Source organism: Pongo pygmaeus, chromosome 21 (genome assembly GCF_028885625.2).
Source record: "Pongo pygmaeus isolate AG05252 chromosome 21, NHGRI_mPonPyg2-v2.0_pri, whole genome shotgun sequence".
Taxonomy (NCBI): Eukaryota; Metazoa; Chordata; class Mammalia; order Primates; family Hominidae; genus Pongo; species Pongo pygmaeus.
This window is the reverse complement of record NC_072394.2, coordinates 24,517,599-24,535,366: the sequence shown is the minus strand read 5'-3', so window position 1 is coordinate 24,535,366 and position 17,768 is coordinate 24,517,599.

Below are 17,768 nucleotides of genomic sequence, written 5' to 3'. Positions count from 1 at the left end.
TTTTGATAGAGCAGTTTTGAAACACTCTTTTGGTAGAATCTGCAAGTGGATATTTGGAGCGCTTTGAGGCCTATGCTGGAAAAGGAAATGTCTTCACATAAAAACTAGACAGAAGCATTCCAGGTAACTTCTGTATGATAAGTGCATTCAACTCACAGACTTGAACGTTCCTTTTGATAGAACTCTATTGAAACACTCCTTTTGTAGAATTTGCAAGTGTTCATTTGGAGCGCTTTGAGGCCTAAGCTGGAAAAGGAAATATCTTCACGTAAGAACTAGACAGAAGCATTCTCAGAAACTTCTTTCTGATGAGTGCATTCAACACACAGACTTGAACCTTGCTTTTGAAAGAGCAGCTTTGAAACACTCTTTTCGTAGAATCTGCAAGTGGATATTTGGAGGGCTTTGAGGCCTATGCTGGGAAATGAAATCTCTTCACCTAAAAACTAGACAGAAGCATTCTGAGAAACTTCTGTGTGATGAGTGCATTCAACTCACAGACTTGAACGTTCCCTTTGATAGAACAGTTTTGAAACACTCCTTTTGTAGAATCTGCATGTGTTTATTTGGAGCGCTTTGAAGCCTATGTTGGAAAAGGAAATATCTTCATATAGAAACTAGACGGACGCATTCTCAGAAACTTCTTTGTGATGAATGCATTCAACTCACAGACTTGAAGCTTCCTTTTGAAAGAGCAGTTTGGAAACACTCTTCTTATAGAATCTTCAAGTGGATATTTGGAGCGCTTTGAGGCCTGTGCTGGGAAATGAAATCTCTTCACCTAAAAACTAGACAGAAACATTCTGAGAAACTTCTTTGCAATGAGTGCATTCAACTCACAGACTTGAACGTTCCTTTTGATAGAACAGTTTTGAAACATTACGTTTGTAGAATCTGCAAGTGTTTATTCGGAGCACCTTGAGGCCTATGTTGGAAAAGGAAATATCTTCACATAAAAACTAGAGAGAAGGATTCTCAGAAACTTCTTTGTGATGAGTTCATTCAACTCACAGAGTTGAACCTACCAATTGATAGAGAAGTTTGGAAACACTCTTTTTGTAGAATCTGCAAGTGGATATTTGGAGCCGTTTGAGGCCTATGCTGGAAAAGGAAATATCTTCACATAAAAACTGAACAGAAGCATTCTCAGAAACTTCTTTGTGTTGAGTGCATTCAACTCACAGACTTGAACTTCCCTATAGAAAGAGCAGTTTTGAAACACTCTTTTGGTAAAATCTGCAAGTGGTTATTTGGAGCACTTCGAGGCCTGTGCTGGGATATGGAATATCTTCACCTAAAAACTACAGAGAAGCATTCTCAGAAAATTCTTCACGATGCATTCATTCAACTCACAGAGTTGAAACTTCCTTTTGATAGAATAGTTTTGAAACACTCTTTTTGTAGAATCTGCAAGAGGATATTTGGAGCGTTCGGAGGCCTATGCTGGAAAAGGAAATATCTTCACATAAAAACTAGACAGAAGCATTCTCACAAACTTCTGTGTGATGAGTGCATTCAACTCACAGACTTGAACGTTCCTCTCGAAAGAGCAGTTTTGAAACACTCCTTTTGTAGAATCTGCAAGTGTTTATTTGGAGCGCTTTGAGGCCTCTGTTGGAAAAGGAAATATCTGCACATAAAAACTAGACAGAAGCATTCTCAGAAACTTCTTTGTGATGAGTGCATTCTACTCACAGTGTTGAAGCTTGCTTTTGATAGAGCAGTTTTGAAACACTCTTTTGGTAGAGTCTGCAAGTGGATATTTGGAGCGCTTTGAGGCCTATGCTGGAAAAGGAAATGTCTTCACATAAAAACTAGACAGAAGCATTCCAGGAAACTTCTGTATGATAAGTGCATTCAACTCACAGACTTGAACGTTCCTTTTGATAGAACTCTTTTGAAACACTCCTTTTGTAGAATTTGCAAGTGTTCATTTGGAGCGCTTTGAGGCCTAAGCTGGAAAAGGAAATATCTTCACGTAAGAACTAGACAGAAGCATTCTCAGAAACTTCTTTCTGATGAGTGCATTCAACACACAGACTTGAACCTTTCTTTTGAAAGAGCAGCTTTGAAACACTCTTTTCGTAGAATCTGCAAGTGGATATTTGGAGGGCTTTGAGGCCTATGCTGGGAAATGAAATCTCTTCACCTAAAAACTAGACAGAAGCATTCTGAGAAACTTCTGTGTGATGAGTGCATTCAACTCACAGACTTGAACGTTCCCTTTGATAGAACAGTTTTGAAACACTCCTTTTGTAGAATCTGCATGTGTTTATTTGGAGCGCTTTGAGGCCTATGTTGGAAAAGGAAATATCTTCATATAGAAACTAGACGGAAGCATTCTCAGAAACTTCTTTGTGATGAATGCATTCAACTCACAGACTTGAGGCTGCCTTTTGAAAGAGCAGTTTGGAAACACTCTTCTTATAGAATCTTCAAGTGGATATTTGGAGCGCTTTGAGGCCTGTGCTGGGAAATGAAATCTCTTCACCTAAAAACTAGACAGAAACATTCTGAGAAACTTCTTTGCAATGAGTGCATTCAACTCACAGACTTGAACGTTCCTTTTGATAGAACAGTTTTGAAACATTACGTTTGTAGAATCTGCAAGTGTTTATTCGGAGCACCTTGAGGCCTATGTTGGAAAAGGAAATATCTTCACATAAAAACTAGAGAGAATGATTCTCAGAAACTTCTTTTTGATGAGTTCATTCAACTCACAGAGTTGAACCTACCAATTGATAGAGAAGTTTGGAAACACTCTTTTTGTAGAATCTGCAAGTGGATATTTGGAGCCGTTTGAGGCCTATGCTGGAAAAGGAAATATCTTCACATAAAAACTGAACAGAAGCATTCTCAGAAACTTCTTTGTGTTGAGTGCATTCAACTCACAGACTTGAACTTCCCTATAGAAAGAGCAGTTTTGAAACACTCTTTGGGTAAAATCTGCAAGTGGTTATTTGGATCACTTCGAGGCCTGTGCTGGGATATGGAATATCTTCACCTAAAAACTACAGAGAAGCATTCTCAGAAAGTTCTTCACGATGCATTCGTTCAACTCACAGAGTTGAACCTTCCTTTTGATAGAACAGTTTTGAAACACTCTTTTTGTAGAATCTGCAAGAGGATATTTGGAGCGTTCGGAGGCCTATGCTGCAAAAGGAAATATCTTCACATAAAAACTAGACAGAAGCATTCTCAGAAACTTCTGTGTGATGAGTGCATTCAACTCACAGACTTGAACGTTCCTCTCGAAAGAGCAGTTTTGAAACACTCCTTTTGTAGAATCTGCAAGTGTTTATTTGGAGCGCTTTGAGGCCTATGTTGGAAAAGGAAATATCTGCACATAAAAACTAGACAGAAGCATTCTCAGAAACTTCTTTGTGATGAGTGCATTCTACTCACAGTGTTGAAGCTTGCTTTTGATAGAGCAGTTTTGAAACACTCTTTTGGTAGAATCTGCAAGTGGATATTTGGAGCGCTTTGAGGCCTATGCTGGAAAAGGAAATGTCTTCACATAAAAACTAGACAGAAGCATTCCAGGTAACTTCTGTATGATAAGTGCATTCAACTCACAGACTTGAACGTTCCTTTTGATAGAACTCTATTGAAACACTCCTTTTGTAGAATTTGCAAGTGTTCATTTGGAGCGCTTTGAGGCCTAAGCTGGAAAAGGAAATATCTTCACGTAAGAACTAGACAGAAGCATTCTCAGAAACTTCTTTCTGATGAGTGCATTCAACACACAGACTTGAACCTTGCTTTTGAAAGAGCAGCTTTGAAACACTCTTTTCGTAGAATCTGCAAGTGGATATTTGGAGGGCTTTGAGGCCTATGCTGGGAAATGAAATCTCTTCACCTAAAAACTAGACAGAAGCATTCTGAGAAACTTCTGTGTGATGAGTGCATTCAACTCACAGACTTGAACGTTCCCTTTGATAGAACAGTTTTGAAACACTCCTTTTGTAGAATCTGCATGTGTTTATTTGGAGCGCTTTGAGGCCTATGTTGGAAAAGGAAATATCTTCATATAGAAACTAGACGGACGCATTCTCAGAAACTTCTTTGTGATGAATGCATTCAACTCACAGACTTGAAGCTTCCTTTTGAAAGAGCAGTTTGGAAACACTCTTCTTATAGAATCTTCAAGTGGATATTTGGAGCGCTTTGAGGCCTGTGCTGGGAAATGAAATCTCTTCACCTAAAAACTAGACAGAAACATTCTGAGAAACTTCTTTGCAATGAGTGCATTCAACTCACAGACTTGAACGTTCCTTTTGATAGAACAGTTTTGAAACATTACGTTTGTAGAATCTGCAAGTGTTTATTCGGAGCACCTTGAGGCCTATGTTGGAAAAGGAAATATCTTCACATAAAAACTAGAGAGAAGGATTCTCAGAAACTTCTTTGTGATGAGTTCATTCAACTCACAGAGTTGAACCTACCAATTGATAGAGAAGTTTGGAAACACTCTTTTTGTAGAATCTGCAAGTGGATATTTGGAGCCGTTTGAGGCCTATGCTGGAAAAGGAAATATCTTCACATAAAAACTGAACAGAAGCATTCTCAGAAACTTCTTTGTGTTGAGTGCATTCAACTCACAGACTTGAACTTCCCTATAGAAAGAGCAGTTTTGAAACACTCTTTTGGTAAAATCTGCAAGTGGTTATTTGGAGCACTTCGAGGCCTGTGCTGGGATATGGAATATCTTCACCTAAAAACTACAGAGAAGCATTCTCAGAAAATTCTTCACGATGCATTCATTCAACTCACAGAGTTGAAACTTCCTTTTGATAGAATAGTTTTGAAACACTCTTTTTGTAGAATCTGCAAGAGGATATTTGGAGCGTTCGGAGGCCTATGCTGGAAAAGGAAATATCTTCACATAAAAACTAGACAGAAGCATTCTCACAAACTTCTGTGTGATGAGTGCATTCAACTCACAGACTTGAACGTTCCTCTCGAAAGAGCAGTTTTGAAACACTCCTTTTGTAGAATCTGCAAGTGTTTATTTGGAGCGCTTTGAGGCCTCTGTTGGAAAAGGAAATATCTGCACATAAAAACTAGACAGAAGCATTCTCAGAAACTTCTTTGTGATGAGTGCATTCTACTCACAGTGTTGAAGCTTGCTTTTGATAGAGCAGTTTTGAAACACTCTTTTGGTAGAGTCTGCAAGTGGATATTTGGAGCGCTTTGAGGCCTATGCTGGAAAAGGAAATGTCTTCACATAAAAACTAGACAGAAGCATTCCAGGAAACTTCTGTATGATAAATGCATTCAACTCACAGATTTGAACGTTCCTTTTGATAGAACTCTTTTGAAACACTCCTTTTGTAGAATTTGCAAGTGTTCATTTGGAGCGCTTTGAGGCCTAAGCTGGAAAAGGAAATATCTTCACGTAAGAACTAGACAGAAGCATTCTCAGAAACTTCTTTCTGATGAGTGCATTCAACACACAGACTTGAACCTTGCTTTTGAAAGAGCAGCTTTGAAACACTCTTTTCGTAGAATCTGCAAGTGGATATTTGGAGCGCTTTGAGGCCTATGCTGGGAAATGAAATCTCTTCACCTCAAAACTAGACAGAAGCATTCTGAGAAACTTCTGTGTGATGATTGCATTCAACTCACAGACTTGAACGTTCCCTTTGATAGAACAGTTTTGAAACACTCCTTTTGTAGAATCTGCATGTGTTTATTTGGAGCGCTTTGAGGCCTATGTTGGAAAAGGAAATATCTTCATATAGAAACTAGACGGAAGCATTCTCAGAAACTTCTCTGTGATGAATGCATTCAACTCAAAGACTTGAAGCTTCCTTTTGAAAGAGCAGTTTGGAAACACTCTTCTTATAGAATCTTCAAGTGGATATTTGGAGCGCTTTGAGGCCTATGCTGGGAAATGAAATCTCTTCACCTAAAAACTAGACAGAAACATTCTGAGAAACTTCTTTGCAATGAGTGCATTCAACTCAGAGACTTGAACGTTCCTTTTGATAGAACTGTTTTGAAACATTACGTTTGTAGACTCTGCAAGTGTTTATTCGGAGCACCTTGAGGCCTATGTTGGAAAAGGAAATATCTTCACATAAAAACTAGAGAGAAGGATTCTCAGAAACTTCTTTGTGATGAGTTCATTCAACTCACGGAGTTGAACCTACCAATTGATAGAGAAGTTTGGAATCACTCTTTTTGTAGAATCTGCAAGTGGATATTTGGAGCCGTTTGAGGCCTATGCTGGAAAAGGAAATATCTTCACATAAAAACTGAACAGAAGCATTCTCAGAAACTTCTTTGTGTTGAGTGCATTCAACTCACAGACTTGAACTTCCCTATAGAAAGAGCAGTTTTGAAACACTCTTTTGGTAAAATCTGCAAGTGGTTATTTGGAGCACTTCGAGGCCTGTGCTGGGATATGGAATATCTTCACCTAAAAACTACAGAGAAGCATTCTCCGAAAGTTCTTCACGATGCATTCATTCAACTCACAGAGTTGAACCTTCCTTTTGATAGAACAGTTTTGAAACACTCTTTTTGTAGAATCTGCAAGAGGATATTTGGAGCGTTCGGAGGCCTACTCAGGAAAAGGAAGTATCTTCACATAAAAACTAGACAGAAGCATTCTGAGAAACTTCTGTGTGATGAGTGCATTCAACTCACAGACTTGAACGTTCCTCTCGAAAGAGCAGTTTTGAAACACTCCTTTTGTAGAATCTGCAAGTGTTTATTTGGAGCGCTTTGAGGCCTCTGTTGGAAATGGAAATATCTGCACATAAAAACTAGACAGAAGCATTCTCAGAAACTTCTTTGTGATGAGTGCATTCTACTCACAGTGTTGAAGCTTGCTTTAGATAGAGCAGTTTTGAAACACTCTTTTGGTAGAATCTGCAAGTGGATATTTGGAGCGCTTTGAGGCCTATGCTGGAAAAGGAAATGTCTTCACATAAAAACTAGACAGAAACATTCCAGGAAACTTCTGTATGATAAGTGCATTCAACTCACAGACTTGAACGTTCCTTTTGATAGAACTCTTTTGAAACACTCCTTTTGTAGAATTTGCAAGTGTTCATTTGGAGCGCTTTGAGGCCTAAGCTGGAAAAGGAAATATCTTCACGTAAGAACTAGACAGAAGCATTCTCAGAAACTTCTTTCTGATGAGTGCATTCAACACACAGACTTGAACCTTGCTTTTGAAAGAGCAGCTTTGAAACACTCTTTTCGTAGAATCTGCAAGTGGATATTTGGAGCGCTTTGAGGCCTATGCTGGGAAATGAAATCTCTTCACCTAAAAACTAGACAGAAGCATTCTGAGAAACTTCTGTGTGATGAGTGCATTCAACTCACAGACTTGAACGTTCCCTTTGATAGAACAGTTTTGAAACACTCCTTTTGTAGAATCTGCATGTGTTTATTTGGAGCGCTTTGTGGCCTATGTTGGAAAAGGAAATATCTTCATATAGAAACTAGACGGAAGCATTCTCAGAAACTTCTTTGTGATGAATGCATTCAACTCACAGACTTGAAGCTTCCTTTTGAAAGAGCAGTTTGGAAACACTCTTCTTATAGAATCTTCAAGTGGATATTTGGAGCGCTTTGAGGCCTGTGCTGGGAAATGAAATCTCTTCACCTAAAAACTAGACAGAAACATTCTGAGAAACTTCTTTGCAATGAGTGCATTCAACTCACAGACTTGAACGTTCCTTTTGATAGAACAGTTTTGAAACATTACGTTTGTAGAATCTGCAAGTGTTTATTCGGAGCACCTTGAGGCCTATGTTGGAAAAGGAAATATCTTCACATAAAAACTAGAGAGAAGGATTCTCAGAAACTTCTTTGTGATGAGTTCATTCAACTCACAGAGTTGAACCTACCAATTGATAGAGAAGTTTGGAAACACTCTTTTTGTAGAATCTGCAAGTGGATATTTGGAGCCGTTTGAGGCCTATGCTGGAAAAGGAAATATCTTCACATAAAAACTGAACAGAAGCATTCTCAGAAACTTCTTTGTGTTGAGTGCATTCAACTCACAGACTTGAACTTCCCTATAGAAAGAGCAGTTTTGAAACACTCTTTTGGTAAAATCTGCAAGTGGTTATTTGGAGCACTTCGAGGCCTGTGCTGGGATATGGAATATCTTCACCTAAAAACTACAGAGAAGCATTCTCAGAAAATTCTTCACGATGCATTCATTCAACTCACAGAGTTGAAACTTCCTTTTGATAGAATAGTTTTGAAACACTCTTTTTGTAGAATCTGCAAGAGGATATTTGGAGCGTTCGGAGGCCTATGCTGGAAAAGGAAATATCTTCACATAAAAACTAGACAGAAGCATTCTCACAAACTTCTGTGTGATGAGTGCATTCAACTCACAGACTTGAACGTTCCTCTCGAAAGAGCAGTTTTGAAACACTCCTTTTGTAGAATCTGCAAGTGTTTATTTGGAGCGCTTTGAGGCCTCTGTTGGAAAAGGAAATATCTGCACATAAAAACTAGACAGAAGCATTCTCAGAAACTTCTTTGTGATGAGTGCATTCTACTCACAGTGTTGAAGCTTGCTTTTGATAGAGCAGTTTTGAAACACTCTTTTGGTAGAGTCTGCAAGTGGATATTTGGAGCGCTTTGAGGCCTATGCTGGAAAAGGAAATGTCTTCACATAAAAACTAGACAGAAGCATTCCAGGAAACTTCTGTATGATAAATGCATTCAACTCACAGATTTGAACGTTCCTTTTGATAGAACTCTTTTGAAACACTCCTTTTGTAGAATTTGCAAGTGTTCATTTGGAGCGCTTTGAGGCCTAAGCTGGAAAAGGAAATATCTTCACGTAAGAACTAGACAGAAGCATTCTCAGAAACTTCTTTCTGATGAGTGCATTCAACACACAGACTTGAACCTTGCTTTTGAAAGAGCAGCTTTGAAACACTCTTTTCGTAGAATCTGCAAGTGGATATTTGGAGCGCTTTGAGGCCTATGCTGGGAAATGAAATCTCTTCACCTCAAAACTAGACAGAAGCATTCTGAGAAACTTCTGTGTGATGATTGCATTCAACTCACAGACTTGAACGTTCCCTTTGATAGAACAGTTTTGAAACACTCCTTTTGTAGAATCTGCATGTGTTTATTTGGAGCGCTTTGAGGCCTATGTTGGAAAAGGAAATATCTTCATATAGAAACTAGACGGAAGCATTCTCAGAAACTTCTCTGTGATGAATGCATTCAACTCAAAGACTTGAAGCTTCCTTTTGAAAGAGCAGTTTGGAAACACTCTTCTTATAGAATCTTCAAGTGGATATTTGGAGCGCTTTGAGGCCTATGCTGGGAAATGAAATCTCTTCACCTAAAAACTAGACAGAAACATTCTGAGAAACTTCTTTGCAATGAGTGCATTCAACTCAGAGACTTGAACGTTCCTTTTGATAGAACTGTTTTGAAACATTACGTTTGTAGACTCTGCAAGTGTTTATTCGGAGCACCTTGAGGCCTATGTTGGAAAAGGAAATATCTTCACATAAAAACTAGAGAGAAGGATTCTCAGAAACTTCTTTGTGATGAGTTCATTCAACTCACGGAGTTGAACCTACCAATTGATAGAGAAGTTTGGAATCACTCTTTTTGTAGAATCTGCAAGTGGATATTTGGAGCCGTTTGAGGCCTATGCTGGAAAAGGAAATATCTTCACATAAAAACTGAACAGAAGCATTCTCAGAAACTTCTTTGTGTTGAGTGCATTCAACTCACAGACTTGAACTTCCCTATAGAAAGAGCAGTTTTGAAACACTCTTTTGGTAAAATCTGCAAGTGGTTATTTGGAGCACTTCGAGGCCTGTGCTGGGATATGGAATATCTTCACCTAAAAACTACAGAGAAGCATTCTCCGAAAGTTCTTCACGATGCATTCATTCAACTCACAGAGTTGAACCTTCCTTTTGATAGAACAGTTTTGAAACACTCTTTTTGTAGAATCTGCAAGAGGATATTTGGAGCGTTCGGAGGCCTACTCAGGAAAAGGAAGTATCTTCACATAAAAACTAGACAGAAGCATTCTGAGAAACTTCTGTGTGATGAGTGCATTCAACTCACAGACTTGAACGTTCCTCTCGAAAGAGCAGTTTTGAAACACTCCTTTTGTAGAATCTGCAAGTGTTTATTTGGAGCGCTTTGAGGCCTCTGTTGGAAATGGAAATATCTGCACATAAAAACTAGACAGAAGCATTCTCAGAAACTTCTTTGTGATGAGTGCATTCTACTCACAGTGTTGAAGCTTGCTTTAGATAGAGCAGTTTTGAAACACTCTTTTGGTAGAATCTGCAAGTGGATATTTGGAGCGCTTTGAGGCCTATGCTGGAAAAGGAAATGTCTTCACATAAAAACTAGACAGAAACATTCCAGGAAACTTCTGTATGATAAGTGCATTCAACTCACAGACTTGAACGTTCCTTTTGATAGAACTCTTTTGAAACACTCCTTTTGTAGAATTTGCAAGTGTTCATTTGGAGCGCTTTGAGGCCTAAGCTGGAAAAGGAAATATCTTCACGTAAGAACTAGACAGAAGCATTCTCAGAAACTTCTTTCTGATGAGTGCATTCAACACACAGACTTGAACCTTGCTTTTGAAAGAGCAGCTTTGAAACACTCTTTTCGTAGAATCTGCAAGTGGATATTTGGAGCGCTTTGAGGCCTATGCTGGGAAATGAAATCTCTTCACCTAAAAACTAGACAGAAGCATTCTGAGAAACTTCTGTGTGATGAGTGCATTCAACTCACAGACTTGAACGTTCCCTTTGATAGAACAGTTTTGAAACACTCCTTTTGTAGAATCTGCATGTGTTTATTTGGAGCGCTTTGTGGCCTATGTTGGAAAAGGAAATATCTTCATATAGAAACTAGACGGAAGCATTCTCAGAAACTTCTTTGTGATGAATGCATTCAACTCACAGACTTGAAGCTTCCTTTTGAAAGAGCAGTTTGGAAACACTCTTCTTATAGAATCTTCAAGTGGATATTTGGAGCGCTTTGAGGCCTATGATGGGAAATGAAATCTCTTCACCTACAAACTAGACAGAAACATTCTGAGAAACTTCTTTGCAATGAGTGCATTCAACTCACAGACTTGAACGTTCCTTTTGATAGAACAGTTTTGAAACATTACGTTTGTAGAATCTGCAAGTGTTTATTCGGAGCACCTTGAGGCCTATGTTGGAAAAGGAAATATCTTCACATAAAAACTAGAGAGAAGGATTCTCAGAAACTTCTTTGTGATGAGTTCATTCAACTCACAGAGTTGAACCTACCAATTGATAGAGAAGTTTGGAAACACTCTTTTTGTAGAATGTGCAAGTGGATATTTGGAGCCGTTTGAGGCCTATGCTGGGAAAGGAAATATCTTCACATAAAAACTGAACAGAAGCATTCTCAGAAACTTCTTTGTGTTGAGTGCATTCAACTCACAGACTTGAACTTCCCTATAGAAAGAGCAGTTTTGAAACACTCTTTTGGTAAAATCTGCAAGTGGTTATTTGGAGCACTTCGAGGCCCGTGCTGGGATATGGAATATCTTCACCTAAAAACTACAGAGAAGCATTCTCAGAAAGTTCTTCACGATGCAATCATTCAACTCTCAGAGTTGAACCTTCCTTTTGATAGAACAGTTTTGAAACACTCTTTTTGTAGAATCTGCAAGAGGATATTTGGAGCGTTCGGAGGCCTATGCTGGAAAAGGAAATATCTTCACATAAAAACTAGACAGAAGCATTCTCACAAACTTCTGTGTGATGAGTGCATTCAACTCACAGACTTGAACGTTCCTCTCGAAAGAGCAGTTTTGAAACACTCCTTTTGTAGAATCTGCAAGTGTTTATTTGGAGCGCTTTGAGGCCTCTGTTGGAAAAGGAAATATCTGCACATAAAAACTAGACAGAAGCATTCTCAGAAACTTCTTTGTGATGAGTGCATTCTACTCACAGTGTTGAAGCTTGCTTTTGATAGAGCAGTTTTGAAACACTCTTTTGGTAGAGTCTGCAAGTGGATATTTGGAGCGCTTTGAGGCCTATGCTGGAAAAGGAAATGTCTTCACATAAAAACTAGACAGAAGCATTCCAGGAAACTTCTGTATGATAAGTGCATTCAACTCACAGATTTGAACGTTCCTTTTGATAGAACTCTTTTGAAACACTCCTTTTGTAGAATTTGCAAGTGTTCATTTGGAGCGCTTTGAGGCCTAAGCTGGAAAAGGAAATATCTTCACGTAAGAACTAGACAGAAGCATTCTCAGAAACTTCTTTCTGATGAGTGCATTCAACACACAGACTTGAACCTTGCTTTTGAAAGAGCAGCTTTGAAACACTCTTTTCGTAGAATCTGCAAGTGGATATTTGGAGCGCTTTGAGGCCTATGCTGGGAAATGAAATCTCTTCACCTCAAAACTAGACAGAAGCATTCTGAGAAACTTCTGTGTGATGATTGCATTCAACTCACAGACTTGAACGTTCCCTTTGATAGAACAGTTTTGAAACACTCCTTTTGTAGAATCTGCATGTGTTTATTTGGAGCGCTTTGAGGCCTATGTTGGAAAAGGAAATATCTTCATATAGAAACTAGACGGAAGCATTCTCAGAAACTTCTCTGTGATGAATGCATTCAACTCAAAGACTTGAAGCTTCCTTTTGAAAGAGCAGTTTGGAAACACTCTTCTTATAGAATCTTCAAGTGGATATTTGGAGCGCTTTGAGGCCTATGCTGGGAAATGAAATCTCTTCACCTAAAAACTAGACAGAAACATTCTGAGAAACTTCTTTGCAATGAGTGCATTCAACTCAGAGACTTGAACGTTCCTTTTGATAGAACTGTTTTGAAACATTACGTTTGTAGACTCTGCAAGTGTTTATTCGGAGCACCTTGAGGCCTATGTTGGAAAAGGAAATATCTTCACATAAAAACTAGAGAGAAGGATTCTCAGAAACTTCTTTGTGATGAGTTCATTCAACTCACAGAGTTGAACCTACCAATTGATAGAGAAGTTTGGAAACACTCTTTTTGTAGAATCTGCAAGTGGATATTTGGAGCCGTTTGAGGCCTATGCTGGAAAAGGAAATATCTTCACATAAAAACTGAACAGAAGCATTCTCAGAAACTTCTTTGTGTTGAGTGCATTCAACTCACAGACTTGAACTTCCCTATAGAAAGAGCAGTTTTGAAACACTCTTTTGGTAAAATCTGCAAGTGGTTATTTGGAGCACTTCGAGGCCTGTGCTGGGATATGGAATATCTTCACCTAAAAACTACAGAGAAGCATTCTCCGAAAGTTCTTCACGATGCATTCATTCAACTCACAGAGTTGAACCTTCCTTTTGATAGAACAGTTTTGAAACACTCTTTTTGTAGAATCTGCAAGAGGATATTTGGAGCGTTCGGAGGCCTACTCAGGAAAAGGAAATATCTTCACATAAAAACTAGACAGAAGCATTCTGAGAAACTTCTGTGTGATGAGTGCATTCAACTCACAGACTTGAACGTTCCTCTCGAAAGAGCAGTTTTGAAACACTCCTTTTGTAGAATCTGCAAGTGTTTATTTGGAGCGCTTTGAGGCCTCTGTTGGAAAAGGAAATATCTGCACATAAAAACTAGACAGAAGCATTCTCAGAAACTTCTTTGTGATGAGTGCATTCTACTCACAGTGTTGAAGCTTGCTTTTGATAGAGCAGTTTTGAAACACTCTTTTGGTAGAGTCTGCAAGTGGATATTTGGAGCGCTTTGAGGCCTATGCTGGAAAAGGAAATGTCTTCACATAAAAACTAGACAGAAGCATTCCAGGAAACTTCTGTATGATAAGTGCATTCAACTCACAGATTTGAACGTTCCTTTTGATAGAACTCTTTTGAAACACTCCTTTTGTAGAATTTGCAAGTGTTCATTTGGAGCGCTTTGAGGCCTAAGCTGGAAAAGGAAATATCTTCACGTAAGAACTAGACAGAAGCATTCTCAGAAACTTCTTTCTGATGAGTGCATTCAACACACAGACTTGAACCTTGCTTTTGAAAGAGCAGCTTTGAAACACTCTTTTCGTAGAATCTGCAAGTGGATATTTGGAGCGCTTTGAGGCCTATGCTGGGAAATGAAATCTCTTCACCTCAAAACTAGACAGAAGCATTCTGAGAAACTTCTGTGTGATGATTGCATTCAACTCACAGACTTGAACGTTCCCTTTGATAGAACAGTTTTGAAACACTCCTTTTGTAGAATCTGCATGTGTTTATTTGGAGCGCTTTGAGGCCTATGTTGGAAAAGGAAATATCTTCATATAGAAACTAGACGGAAGCATTCTCAGAAACTTCTCTGTGATGAATGCATTCAACTCAAAGACTTGAAGCTTCCTTTTGAAAGAGCAGTTTGGAAACACTCTTCTTATAGAATCTTCAAGTGGATATTTGGAGCGCTTTGAGGCCTATGCTGGGAAATGAAATCTCTTCACCTAAAAACTAGACAGAAACATTCTGAGAAACTTCTTTGCAATGAGTGCATTCAACTCAGAGACTTGAACGTTCCTTTTGATAGAACTGTTTTGAAACATTACGTTTGTAGACTCTGCAAGTGTTTATTCGGAGCACCTTGAGGCCTATGTTGGAAAAGGAAATATCTTCACATAAAAACTAGAGAGAAGGATTCTCAGAAACTTCTTTGTGATGAGTTCATTCAACTCACAGAGTTGAACCTACCAATTGATAGAGAAGTTTGGAAACACTCTTTTTGTAGAATCTGCAAGTGGATATTTGGAGCCGTTTGAGGCCTATGCTGGAAAAGGAAATATCTTCACATAAAAACTGAACAGAAGCATTCTCAGAAACTTCTTTGTGTTGAGTGCATTCAACTCACAGACTTGAACTTCCCTATAGAAAGAGCAGTTTTGAAACACTCTTTTGGTAAAATCTGCAAGTGGTTATTTGGAGCACTTCGAGGCCTGTGCTGGGATATGGAATATCTTCACCTAAAAACTACAGAGAAGCATTCTCCGAAAGTTCTTCACGATGCATTCATTCAACTCACAGAGTTGAACCTTCCTTTTGATAGAACAGTTTTGAAACACTCTTTTTGTAGAATCTGCAAGAGGATATTTGGAGCGTTCGGAGGCCTACTCAGGAAAAGGAAATATCTTCACATAAAAACTAGACAGAAGCATTCTGAGAAACTTCTGTGTGATGAGTGCATTCAACTCACAGACTTGAACGTTCCTCTCGAAAGAGCAGTTTTGAAACACTCCTTTTGTAGAATCTGCAAGTGTTTATTTGGAGCGCTTTGAGGCCTCTGTTGGAAATGGAAATATCTGCACATAAAAACTAGACAGAAGCATTCTCAGAAACTTCTTTGTGATGAGTGCATTCTACTCACAGTGTTGAAGCTTGCTTTAGATAGAGCAGTTTTGAAACACTCTTTTGGTAGAATCTGCAAGTGGATATTTGGAGCGCTTTGAGGCCTATGCTGGAAAAGGAAATGTCTTCACATAAAAACTAGACAGAAACATTCCAGGAAACTTCTGTATGATAAGTGGATTCAACTCACAGACTTGAACGTTCCTTTTGATAGAACTCTTTTGAAACACTCCTTTTGTAGAATTTGCAAGTGTTCATTTGGAGCGCTTTGAGGCCTAAGCTGGAAAAGGAAATATCTTCACGTAAGAACTAGACAGAAGCATTCTCAGAAACTTCTTTCTGATGAGTGCATTCAACACACAGACTTGAACCTTGCTTTTGAAAGAGCAGCTTTGAAACACTCTTTTCGTAGAATCTGCAAGTGGATATTTGGAGCGCTTTGAGGCCTATGCTGGGAAATGAAATCTCTTCACCTAAAAACTAGACAGAAGCATTCTGAGAAACTTCTGTGTGATGAGTGCATTCAACTCACAGACTTGAACGTTCCCTTTGATAGAACAGTTTTGAAACACTCCTTTTGTAGAATCTGCATGTGTTTATTTGGAGCGCTTTGTGGCCTATGTTGGAAAAGGAAATATCTTCATATAGAAACTAGACGGAAGCATTCTCAGAAACTTCTTTGTGATGAATGCATTCAACTCACAGACTTGAAGCTTCCTTTTGAAAGAGCAGTTTGGAAACACTCTTCTTATAGAATCTTCAAGTGGATATTTGGAGCGCTTTGAGGCCTATGATGGGAAATGAAATCTCTTCACCTACAAACTAGACAGAAACATTCTGAGAAACTTCTTTGCAATGAGTGCATTCAACTCACAGACTTGAACGTTCCTTTTGATAGAACAGTTTTGAAACATTACGTTTGTAGAATCTGCAAGTGTTTATTCGGAGCACCTTGAGGCCTATGTTGGAAAAGGAAATATCTTCACATAAAAACTAGAGAGAAGGATTCTCAGAAACTTCTTTGTGATGAGTTCATTCAACTCACAGAGTTGAACCTACCAATTGATAGAGAAGTTTGGAAACACTCTTTTTGTAGAATCTGCAAGTGGATATTTGGAGCCGTTTGAGGCCTATGCTGGGAAAGGAAATATCTTCACATAAAAACTGAACAGAAGCATTCTCAGAAACTTCTTTGTGTTGAGTGCATTCAACTCACAGACTTGAACTTCCCTATAGAAAGAGCAGTTTTGAAACACTCTTTTGGTAAAATCTGCAAGTGGTTATTTGGAGCACTTCGAGGCCCGTGCTGGGATATGGAATATCTTCACCTAAAAACTACAGAGAAGCATTCTCAGAAAGTTCTTCACGATGCAATCATTCAACTCTCAGAGTTGAACCTTCCTTTTGATAGAACAGTTTTGAAACACTCTTTTTGTAGAATCTGCAAGAGGATATTTGGAGCGTTCGGAGGCCTATGCTGGAAAAGGAAATATCTTCACATAAAAACTAGGCAGAAGCATTCTCAGAAAATTCTGTGTGATGAGTGCATTCAACTCACAGACTTGAACGTTCCTCTCGAAAGAGCAGTTTTGAAACACTCCTTTTGTAGAATCTGCAAGTGTTTATTTGGAGCGCTTTGAGGCCTCTGTTGGAAAAGGAAATATCTGCACATAAAAACTAGACAGAAGCATTCTCAGAAACTTCTTTGTGATGAGTGCATTCTACTCACAGTGTTGAAGCTTGCTTTTGATAGAGCAGTTTTGAAACACTCTTTTGGTAGAGTCTGCAAGTGGATATTTGGAGCGCTTTGAGGCCTATGCTGGAAAAGGAAATGTCTTCACATAAAAACTAGACAGAAGCATTCCAGGAAACTTCTGTATGATAAGTGCATTCAACTCACAGACTTGAACGTTCCTTTTGATAGAACTCTTTTGAAACACTCCTTTTGTAGAATTTGCAAGTGTTCATTTGGAGCGCTTTGAGGCCTAAGCTGGAAAAGGAAATATCTTCACGTAAGAACTAGACAGAAGCATTCTCAGAAACTTCTTTCTGATGAGTGCATTCAACACACAGACTTGAACCTTGCTTTTGAAAGAGCAGCTTTGAAACACTCTTTTCGTAGAATCTGCAAGTGGATATTTGGAGGGCTTTGAGGCCTATGCTGGGAAATGAAATCTCTTCACCTAAAAACTAGACAGAAGCATTCTGAGAAACTTCTGTGTGATGATTGCATTCAACTCACAGACTTGAACGTTCCCTTTGATAGAACAGTTTTGAAACACTCCTTTTGTAGAATCTGCATGTGTTTATTTGGAGCGCTTTGAGGCCTATGTTGGAAAAGGAAATATCTTCATATAGAAACTAGACGGAAGCATTCTCAGAAACTTCTTTGTGATGAATGCATTCAACTCA